This window comes from Solea solea, chromosome 14 (genome assembly GCF_958295425.1).
Source record: "Solea solea chromosome 14, fSolSol10.1, whole genome shotgun sequence".
Taxonomy (NCBI): domain Eukaryota; kingdom Metazoa; phylum Chordata; class Actinopteri; order Pleuronectiformes; family Soleidae; genus Solea; species Solea solea.
Genome location: NC_081147.1, coordinates 19,749,504 through 19,760,126, shown reverse-complemented (window position 1 = coordinate 19,760,126; position 10,623 = coordinate 19,749,504). Strand labels below are relative to the sequence as shown.

General features: G+C 40.8%; 1 protein-coding gene across 1 annotated transcript in view; it reads left to right on the top strand.

Moving 5' to 3' along the window:
• Positions 1 to 7,302: 7,302 nt before the first annotated feature.
• The window catches only part of f9a (coagulation factor IXa), a 103,108-nt gene continuing 99,787 nt past the window's right edge, over positions 7,303 to 10,623 (top strand). The window contains exon 1 of the mRNA XM_058649246.1: positions 7,303 to 7,562. The gene's annotated coding sequence lies outside the window, so the exon portion shown is untranslated. The remainder of the gene's footprint in view (positions 7,563 to 10,623) is intronic.

Sequence of the window (10,623 nt, the reverse complement as noted above, 5' to 3'; positions counted from 1 at the left end):
TTACGCACCACTAGCATTTTCCCCGTCAGGACTGTTTCTATTCATGCCACTTGTGCGTTCTGCACAACAACCCTAATAAAATATTGAACTCCCTGCAGAACAATAGACCAACACGTTGCCTTCGCTGCAAGCTTGGGAACATTGACACGGAACAAAATCAGTCCACTCTTTGTGCCGTTTGTTTCCTCCAAGAAAAGAGGGCCAGTTTATGTTTAATTCAGTACAAAATGTTTTAGGTGCCATTGGATGAGAGGGAACATTCAACTTAAAATGTTTCATATTGTACGTGTCCAAATATAGTTCACAAATAATTGAGAAAGCAGCGTTGCATCTACAGTGATGTTCCAACTTTTTATATAATGTATGATCAGGAAAAAAAAAATCATTTTCTTTCTTTCTACTGCTTCAAGTGTTTTTTATGTACAACAACAAAGTCAATTTTACACCTTCTTCTTTCTTGACTCTTGAGTCTTTCTGTGTTTCCTTCTTGCTTTATCTCTCCCAGTCTTGGCCCTTCTCCTCCTCCTCTTCCTCCTCCTCCTCCTCCTTCTCCTCTTTATCCAGCTTCACAGTAAAACCCTGCCATTAAAGCTGTGGAAAAGCTGTGATAGGCCATTAACAATGGATTAGCCATAACAATTCAATTTCCTCTCTCTCTCTCTCTCTCTCTCTCTCTCTCTCTCTCTCCTCGTGTGTAGTTATCACAGAGTCAAATGCTCCAAACCTCTAATTATAGGCTCTGCAGGATAAAGGGATGGGCTGAAACAAGTAAATTTGATTTATACGATGAAAATATGTGTACCAGGTTACCGTGCAATACTCTACAAGACTTATAAGGCACACACACACACACACATTGCTGCCACAAAATGATTTTAATCACTACTGACCATTCCCAAGTTTTCACGGCTGTTAAAAAGTAGGAAAGCATGAAGGAACTCTGTGACTGTAATGGAAGTGTCATAAATAGTTCATAGCATTTTTCCTGCAGGCAGCAGCACCTTGCAGCCTCCAAACTGCTGCTTGGCGGCTTTACAGTGGGAACTCCTCCAGAATTACATAACCCCCACCCCTCCAACACACACACACACACACACAAACATGCTCTCTGGTGGTCAGTCAATCCTCGAGGTCTGTGAACTTTTTAAAAGCACACAATCACGTGTGTGTGTATATGTTTGTGTGACAGTGACAGTGAAGGTCTTCTTCAAGTCTCCATCCATCTACCCATCAACTGCTAATTTGTGTCTTGCATCTGATCACAACCGCCCTCTCAAACATGCATGCCGCTCACAGTGTGGAGTCTGATAGACAAATTCCTATTCCCCGCATCACCTACAACTACACAAAACGTCACATTTGTGGGACCATGTTCTTTATTTATCCACTACAGAAACACTATCGCAACCAATTTGAGAAAATGATGCTTCCCCTTTATTTGGCCGTGTTTCTATGGTACAGGTCATGCATGCACACTAATGGTGCAGGTTAACCCGTTAACACCTAAGTAAGTGCTTTACTGACTGTAAGTTAAAATGGTGTATTACAGCAACTTAAAATAAAGAAAAACAAAGTACAACATATTGTGAGTGTTAGATTTGAAATTTGAAAAGTATAACCACATATTTAAAAAAAAACATTTTGTTTGAGTTTTTGTCTCAATGTCCAAAAAGAGGCCAAAAAAATGGAAACTATACATACAGGCATTTTTCCAACTCTCTCCTCCCTGGTTCCTGCAACAGCGTGAGTGAAATTACCGTAATAGCAATAGCATGCTGGTTTTGACCTGCAACTTCTCAGATTTCAGAAACTGTCGTAATTACGTAATTACGCACAAACAGTTGCGTAATTACGGTACTGCAAAGTGCGCTTGTGCAAACGTCTGCGATACGCTCTGTGTTAAAGGGTTAAAGACAACTACACTAATGCACGCAAAAAGCTACATGGAGAATAATCAGAATACTTTTATTATCCCGAAGGAAATTGTTTCGGGATAATAAAAGTATTCTGATTCCGATTCCGATTGAGTCTGATACGACTCACTCACTCACTCATATCACATGGCCACGTATTGGATTTAAATCTGATCCAAGCCCACATACTGAAATGACACAAATCTGATCGAAAAATCAAAACTGACAATTAGATTTCTGTGTCCACACAGCGCCGCAACAAAAAAAAAAACATCGGATATGAGTCACTTCAGTCTGGTAATCAGAACACAGCCTATGTGATCTGGGCTGGAGTGCCCACTACAGTGTAAATTCCATCTCTCTCTCTCTCTCTTTCCAGGCCACGATGCTACAAAAGCCGTCCACAGCCTGCAAATGACGCTCGGTGCTCAAAAGGAGGCTGAGCAGGAACACGCCACCTCGTGAACATGTAAACCTTAATCACCTGTCTAAACATTTCCACAAAACGAGTCCTTACTCAGACATCAATGGAGGAGTGAGGTGCCTTTGAATGTTTGCCCATATGTCCACTGTAGAGCTGAATCACAGCTGAGTGTGAGGGAAGTTAATTGAAAAGAAAAGGGTTGTTGGGCAATTGACTAAATGACCTCTACCCCATGACTCACTGCTCCCCCCCGTATTGTAGCTGCAGACACTGACTGGCCGTATGCAGGAGAGAGAACAGAAATATGAAAAGAGTTCAAATAAGGTAAATTACACTTTGTACCTTCACAGTCCATCTGAGTACCTGCACTGACAGTCAGAGCATGAAATGCCTGCAGCGAGGATTCTATGCGGATTGTCAATTTTTCAACAGGGAGAGGATTAAAAAAAAGGAAGCAGCTTGAGAACCTCTATAAGATGTTCTTGTTTGTGTCTGCAGATCCTCAGACTGTTGGTTTCACGTAACCAGGTGGCAGAAAACCAGAGGTACAACATTGATAGATTGCTAGATACCCACAATTCAACCTCCTGATTAGAACAGTACAAGATTACACGTTTGAATGTAAACACTTGTATGCTTTCCACAGTTTTGCCGAGGTCTTGGATTGAAAACTGCCCAACAAATGTCTTCCTGTGAGTATGATCAGCATCATTTGTCTCAAGAGCCAGCGACAGCAAAACATTTTACACAGCGGCGTACGATAAAAACAAAACAAACAAAACAAAACAAAAATCAATGACTGCATCAGTTGTTAAGATTTCAAAGAGTGGTAGCCGTCACATTCAGTTACAGAGGGCAGAAATGGAAGATGCTCCTGTCTGACAAATGAATAAAAAAATAAGTGGGGGAAAAAAAAGGAAGAAAAATAATTGCCTATTTTCATGTCGGCATTTCCCACTGAAATGCTCCCATCATTGATTTCCACATTAAGCAGACCTTTACACTAATGTTGTTCCCAGACACTGCTCGGAGAGCTTATTGATTATGGTGGACAGCCAGACACCGCAGATGTATCCTTAATCATCAAGAGCAAAATTAAACATGTCCTTACGATAGCTGGGAATCTAATTATAGTTAGAGTTTGGAGGGAGTATGAGATGAGTGTGTGGAGAGCCAGGTGAGACGGATGCAGATGGATCCTCTGGGCTCACAATTCAAGATAATGAGTTGGGGTGAATCACTTGAGGGTGCAACACCACCAATTTGAGTGTAAAGGTGTGGTTGGCATGGTTTGAATCATCTAAAGTTCTACTATTTACAATGGTAGAACTTATTGGATTTCTATTTTTTTTTCATACCTGAGAATCCAGCACCACGTCTCTGGTGATGTCACAAAACAACACATAAACATACACAATGACAACACTGTGGAAAATGGCTAACGGCGGGTCATGTGGTATCTTGCAGTGAATCTCTCCATGGTTGATTTGCTGATTACTGGATTCATCCATTTGCCTTTCGGAGAGGCTTACTGCGAGCCCTTGCTTTGCTTGCTTATCTACGGGCAGCATGACAGGTGTAGCTTCATTTCAAGAGCTGTACATGCGCGATTGCATCCACGTCACTTGGCTTCTGTTTCCTTTCAGGAACTATGAAGGGAGATGTCACATCACATGTATTGGTTAAATGACCTGGCGGCCCTCCATATACCTTGGACACAACCCACATGATCTGGTTATGCTCCTGCGATGTAGACGAGCATGTTCCACGGAGAGCTTTATTCACTTAACACTGTCTGTCATCCTTCACATCAAAGCATCGCCATCAAGGATTATTGCATTGGTTTCAAAGGTGCCTCTGTTTACTGCACCCCGCGATATTAACACTGTATATCTCATATGCTTAGTACTATAGAATCACAGCGTAGTGTTTTCTGTAAACATGGGGTATACGTGTATTAAGAAAGATTAACTACTCTGAGCAGAAAAAAACCCAAAATGAACATGAAAAACATGTCCTGTAATGTGTAAAATGCACAAAAACACACTATTCTCAGAATCCAGTACATTAAGACATGAAAAATGAAATGTGAGGAGTCCACTGCAGTCTCCATGACAGCGAGATCCGAAAGTGGGCGTCCAAACTATTCACCAGGGATTGGCCTCCACAGTGTGACCCTGATCAGTGCAATCAGAGGAACTGAGCTGCTCGCCTCCGTTGGCCTGGACCTGGAGCCAGGCTCTGAGAAGCCCCCCCCTCCTCTGCTCCAGGCTACAGCCTTCTCAACGGCATATGAAGACTTGGGATTATTAAGGAACACAGTCGACACACACACATTGCAGCTTCTTGCATGGAGTTTGGTGTGAAATACAGTGAGCAAACTGTGTGGGACTGGCTTTGTGTATACTGTACTTAGCTTTGTGTGTGGTTAAAACTGTTAGATGTACACAATATATATGTGTCTATATCATACAAAGAGAGGCCTGCAGATGTGTTTAACATGTTTACTGCATTCATGTTTACATTAAATTATTATAGGTTTCTATCCAGACACTAAATTAATACAAATACTGTATCAGTCAATAATATGTCAGTAACACGATGCATGTTGGCATGGACATGGTATTGACGATCTGTTCAAGTTCAAACAACAGAAAACAACTTCTGACCCACTTGGATTTCCATGGACAATGGGCAGACAGGTTCAAGTGGATAGACCACGCATTACAACCAAGGTAGACAGAGGACCATCACTCGAAGCAGGTGGGCTGCAGCAGCAGAGGACGACACTGGACACTTAATTAGACGTATCTAAAGAAGTGAATTAGAATAGTCATAGTGAATTTGCACTCACCAGTAGTGACCACTCACAAACTGGACGCAGGAACAGTGGGCAGCACTTATCTGCACCTCGGGGGCAATGGGCATTGGGTACCTTGCTCAGGGGGCACCCCAGCCCTTGACCTGTTTCAGGATTTGTACCGGCGACCTTCCTTTTACAGCCAATTCTTGGTGTGGCTGGTGATTGTATGACCATGACAGGTTTGCTGATGTCACTGAGTGTACATTTACTTTCAAACGTCTACTATGTCTTGATCAGGAAAAGTGATGGAGGCATGCCCAATGGATTGTTAGCGAGTGGGGTTGTTCCACTGAATTGGGTGATCGACAGGGGTGCATTTCAACCCCCCGTCGAGGCGCAGTAGGAGGGTATGTAAAGGTGACGTTCTGGGTCTCAGTGCCCACAATACAGACCCCCCGGGGAGGGTAATCACCATGAGGCCAGCAGCAGTCAGCACAGCAGTGGCCCCTCGTCACAAAGACACTCCTCTCCAGAGACACTGGCTGCGCCTTTGTGCTCTCATACACTCTGAGTGTGCCCCACTCCAGGGGGGCTTGAGAGGCACCACGGGGTGCCCATTAAACCCTTAGGAGTGGAGGACAGCCCTGACAACCTGATAAACAAGTACACAAACACACAAAGACACACATGTACACACACTCAAGCACTCAAAGCCTACACAAAACCTACCTGTACAGTATGTACACAAACGCTGTGAGATGACAAAACAGGAGCATTGTTTACCTGACATCGCTGTTTGCCATTTTTTTTTAATCACTGACTCCCTGACTCCTCACTCACTCACTCACCATGCCTTTTCAATGTTTATTGAATAGTTCCCCCACTAACTGCCTCTGTTCTTCTTCATTATCTGTGGTCACTGACACATAATTACGGCTGCAGCTAAGGTAAACACAGATTGGATGTTGTTTTGCATGAATATGTTTAATATTTAATCAGTGTGATGATGTTACATCATGAACCCATTACCTAAATGAGCAATTAACTGCTGAATTTTATATATAAATAAAAAAAAAGATAGTGCATATTAGTTTGGGGCAGGGCCAGCTCACTCACTTATCATCATTACTGACAATTAGGCCTGTAGAGTAACAGAATAAGATACACTTCCCTAAGCTGCAGTCGATAATCAGGCAGTTTAAGTGCTTAAAGGTCTAGTGCGTAATAATTAGTGACATCTAATGGTGAGAGTGAGGACTGCAAATGCACACAGTCAAACATACGACCCGTGGGCCAGAACAAGGCCACCCGAGGGTTCCGATCCGGCCCACAGTACGAATTTGTGACTCTAATCATAATGTGAAGTATATTATATTTTTTGTTCCAGGTACCTGTGACTAAATGTTTTGTGCCTTTGTAGGTCCACTGTGATCTTTAAGTTGTTATATGTGTAAATGGGAAACTTAGCCATAATATTGTTGAAATTGCACTTATATTTCTCAAGGAATTGACGTTTTTTCGTCATATGTTTCGTAAAAAAGATGCTATATTATATGTAAAACAGACTTTTTGGAGATATTCTTGTTTATAGGTTATTATGCTATTATTTTACTAAATTTAGTTTGACACCCCTGTTCTAAGGCCACAGTATCCAAACTATTATATTTTATTTATACACTTAAAGGAACAAATACTTATGGGTGATATATTTAATTATTGTCAAAAATATTAAATGTTACACACTGAAGGTTGGTATATTGGTTTTTTGTTAAATGAAATCAGCAGGGCAATTTTTAGTGGGAGGGAAATACATTGTTTTTTTTATCCAACATGGAGCAGTGGAGCAACAACAACAATGAACAAATGAAAGAAAGAATGAAAGAAAAAATAAAATCAAAGCAGAAGCAAAAAAAAAAGGTTCCATCTACATCAATTATGCAGGAAAGGAAAAAAATAACCACATTTAAAAAAAACATTTAAAAGTTTTATATTTTGGCAAAACTCTCGTTAACAACAACACACTCCAGCAAACCTCACAGAAAACGCCGGCGAACACTTCCGGTTGCCCTATTTGAATATCCGCGGCAATTAAGACGCAGCTAGTGTGAGGGTAGTGCACGTCGTCCCTCTTGAAAACGGATGTTTTAACGTTGTTTATTGTGTTAGAGCTCGTCGGAGGCGGTAGCTAACAGGCGACGATAGTTTTAAAACCCAAACGACCGATGTAAAAGTTGTTACGGTTACTTTTCTGTCGCTGTGTGTGACAAGAGTTTGACAGAAGTGTTTGTGCGCGCTAGCAGTGGAGGCAACAACCTCTCAGCAGCTGGACTTTCTGGACCTTCTACACCTGTGAGCTGAGGTCACTGTAACCACAGGTCAGCTGATGGAACACGGACCTAAGAATTCTGTGGACCTGCTACGAGTAAGTGCAAGAGTTTTTAAAACTGTTTCCTGTTGTGTTTTGTTGGCCGCAGTGTTGAGCTTGTTGTTGTTAGCTGAATCTGTGTCAAAGCACAGCCTGTTGTTGTTTACATGATGCTCTGTGTCTCTCATGTTTGAAATGGATTAGTTGGATTATATAAGGTTTGTGGCATCAGTCTTTATTTTACACTCACAAGCAACGTCTCTGGTATTATGTGTAGATAATTTAAAAAGTGTGCGGAGTGGCCATCTGCTGCTCTTGTCCATCTGATTTAAATGGTTTTGCTTTTTTTCTGCAAGACTTGGTTGTTACCAGTAGTTATTGGAGTCACGGTTGTCTTTCTGTCGTCTACAACCAGTCTGACAAAATTATTCTCTCACCTCTGGCATCAACAAGGTATTTTCACCCAGAGAGCCGCTGCTCACTGGATATTCTCTCATTTTCTGACCATTCTTTTTAAACCCCAGAGATGGCAGTGCTTAAAAAAATCCCTAAAGTTCAGCAGCCTTGGAAAAACTCAGACCAGCCCTTCTGGCACCAGCAGCATTTGGATTTACTTAAATCACCTTTCTTCTTCATTCTGATGCGGGTCAAACTTCAGCAGGTCCTACATGCATTGAGTTACTGCCATGTGATTACATATTTGTGTCAACATGCAGTTGAACTGGTGTACCTAATAAAGTGGCTGGTGAGTGTATTTATTGTTAGTTCCCAGGGAAAAATGCTGTAGTAGAATATTTTTTTCACACTGTGGCAGTTTGTGTTGCCACTCTTTTTACTTGATTATCTTAACAAGTCTAGAACATCTTCTATTTCACAATGTTCCTTGCCCTTCGGTCTTCAGAGTTTGCGAGGCCTGTCAAAAAATAAAAGTACACACAACCAAAGGGATGAAAGGTTGAGAGGCTGTGACTGTAATTAAAATTTTATGGTTTTAAGTTTCAGAAAACCTTTAGCATGCATTCCCAGTGTCACTCACTCGCGCTGTCAGGCTGCACTTTCAAGCACACACTCATAAATAACTTTTTCGTCTCTCTATTTTCCTTTCGATTCAACAAAATATCTCGCGTGAGGTGATTCACAGAGGTTAAAATGGTGAATTATGCACATGTTTAAACTGGGTAAAAATGTTTTAGTTGATGGTAAAAGTAAATCCTGTTTTCTTGGAAAGGCAAACGACAAGGAAATGTCTTTTTTTTCCCAGTTTTTAGTAAATGCTGTGTGATTTGCACCTTGAAGTAGTTTTGAAAAGTTGAGGTCATCTTGCGAAAAGGGTATATAGCAGTGTGTGCCTCTGCTGAGGTCATCAATTATTTAAGATGCTGCAAGGGTTTAATGCTGAGGTGAAACATCAGCCAGCAATTAAGAGCCACAGCTAGAGACTTAAAACTTCGCTCTCCCTCAAGTATTAAGTTCCTCAACTCCTTTTCTCCTTTTGCCACAAGTTAAAATACACATTACATGCAATTTTTAACACTCTTTAAAATGTAGTAAAATAGAAGTGTAATTTGTTTAAGTATATATTACTACTATTTCTTAATTTATATTAATATAGTGCATTTGTTTGTTTTTTTATGTCTCTGTTTCTTGTTTTTCTAATAGGAATCTATCTATATGATGCTCATGCTAACAATGATGACAGATAAAATCAAATGTGGGCCAGTCCAATGTTGTGCTTTTAGTCATCAGTTGACCAGTGAACATCTGTGTGTGTGCACATAAGTGATGAATGTGTTCTGCCACATTCAAAACATCAGGCTGGTTGCCACTGCCTAAGTAGGTCAATACCTTATTTCATATGATTTTTTTTTTCCCCCACATTCTGTAGGTATGTGTGGGAAATTCAGCTACTCCAATTCCCTTAAATACTCTTTTGTTTTACACGCTGAAAAGATGAAACCAAAGCTAGTATCGAATCGTTAAAATCCCTCTGGAAGGCGTATATATTAAATGCAATCATAAAAATAGTGCATTATTCTTCTGAATATGTTATTTTTGAATAGATAAGACAACAAAGACAGTGATCTGGTAATTGCATACCTGTAATAAAAAACACAAATACTGAGTATTTATTCTATCAGATGGTATTTTTTTCTGTGGGCAGTTACAGAGCATGATTTATAGCTGTGTAGGAAATGCATCACACTCCTATAGAAATGATGAATTGCATGCAATATTCTTGTCAGTGAAAGAATACACTTGGGAGTGAGTTCAGACATCGGTGTCATAGTGCCCTACATGTGTTCGGTACAAGTCGATAAGTAAATGAATTGACCAACTCTTGACAACAGGCAAAGCCACTCACTGCGCCACCCACTGGCAACAGGAAGTACAGCTTGACATACATAGCTTAATTTACGTAAAGCTTTCAGGTAGGGGTCAACATTTGCTGTAACTAAATAATAAATAAATGATTGGTGGCCTCTCTCTGGGGTCATGCATTGCGGTCGCTCCACGTCAGGCATGTGTCGGGGGGTGTAAGGGCCAGTTCAGTGCTGCTTGCAGCCGTAGTTTTTGTGTTATTTCTCCAGACCTCACATGCTGTGCAGTTAAGATTTATACCAAATTTTCAGACAACTTTTAATTATCTACACCTATCAGTATATGAATAGGGTTTAAATGACAAGGTAAAATGTGTCATAAAGGGTTAGGGGTTAGGGTTAGCCTTGAATTAAAATACACTACCTTTGCAACCCTGTAAGGTCTTTGGGACTTGTTCATTGTTAAAATTCAGTTCAGCAGCAGCCTGAAGTGTGTGGTGATTTTTTTTTTCCCCGCTTAATTTAACTGGCCTCCTTCATCTCTGTCATCATAGGGCTGTTTTTGGACCTGGCTACCATATTATTAATAACGGTGATACTTTCTCATTTTGCCTGCCTGGGGAAATGAATTATTCTAATGGGCTTAATCCCATTGTCACTTCAATTCACCCTATTTAGCATGTGGGGGAAAAGATTGATGACATGTGTGACTGAATAGAACAGAGACATGGCTGCGGCGATTAAATGTTCATCAGCTGAGATGTATACAAACTTGACTGAACAATTTGTATGTGCTGCAC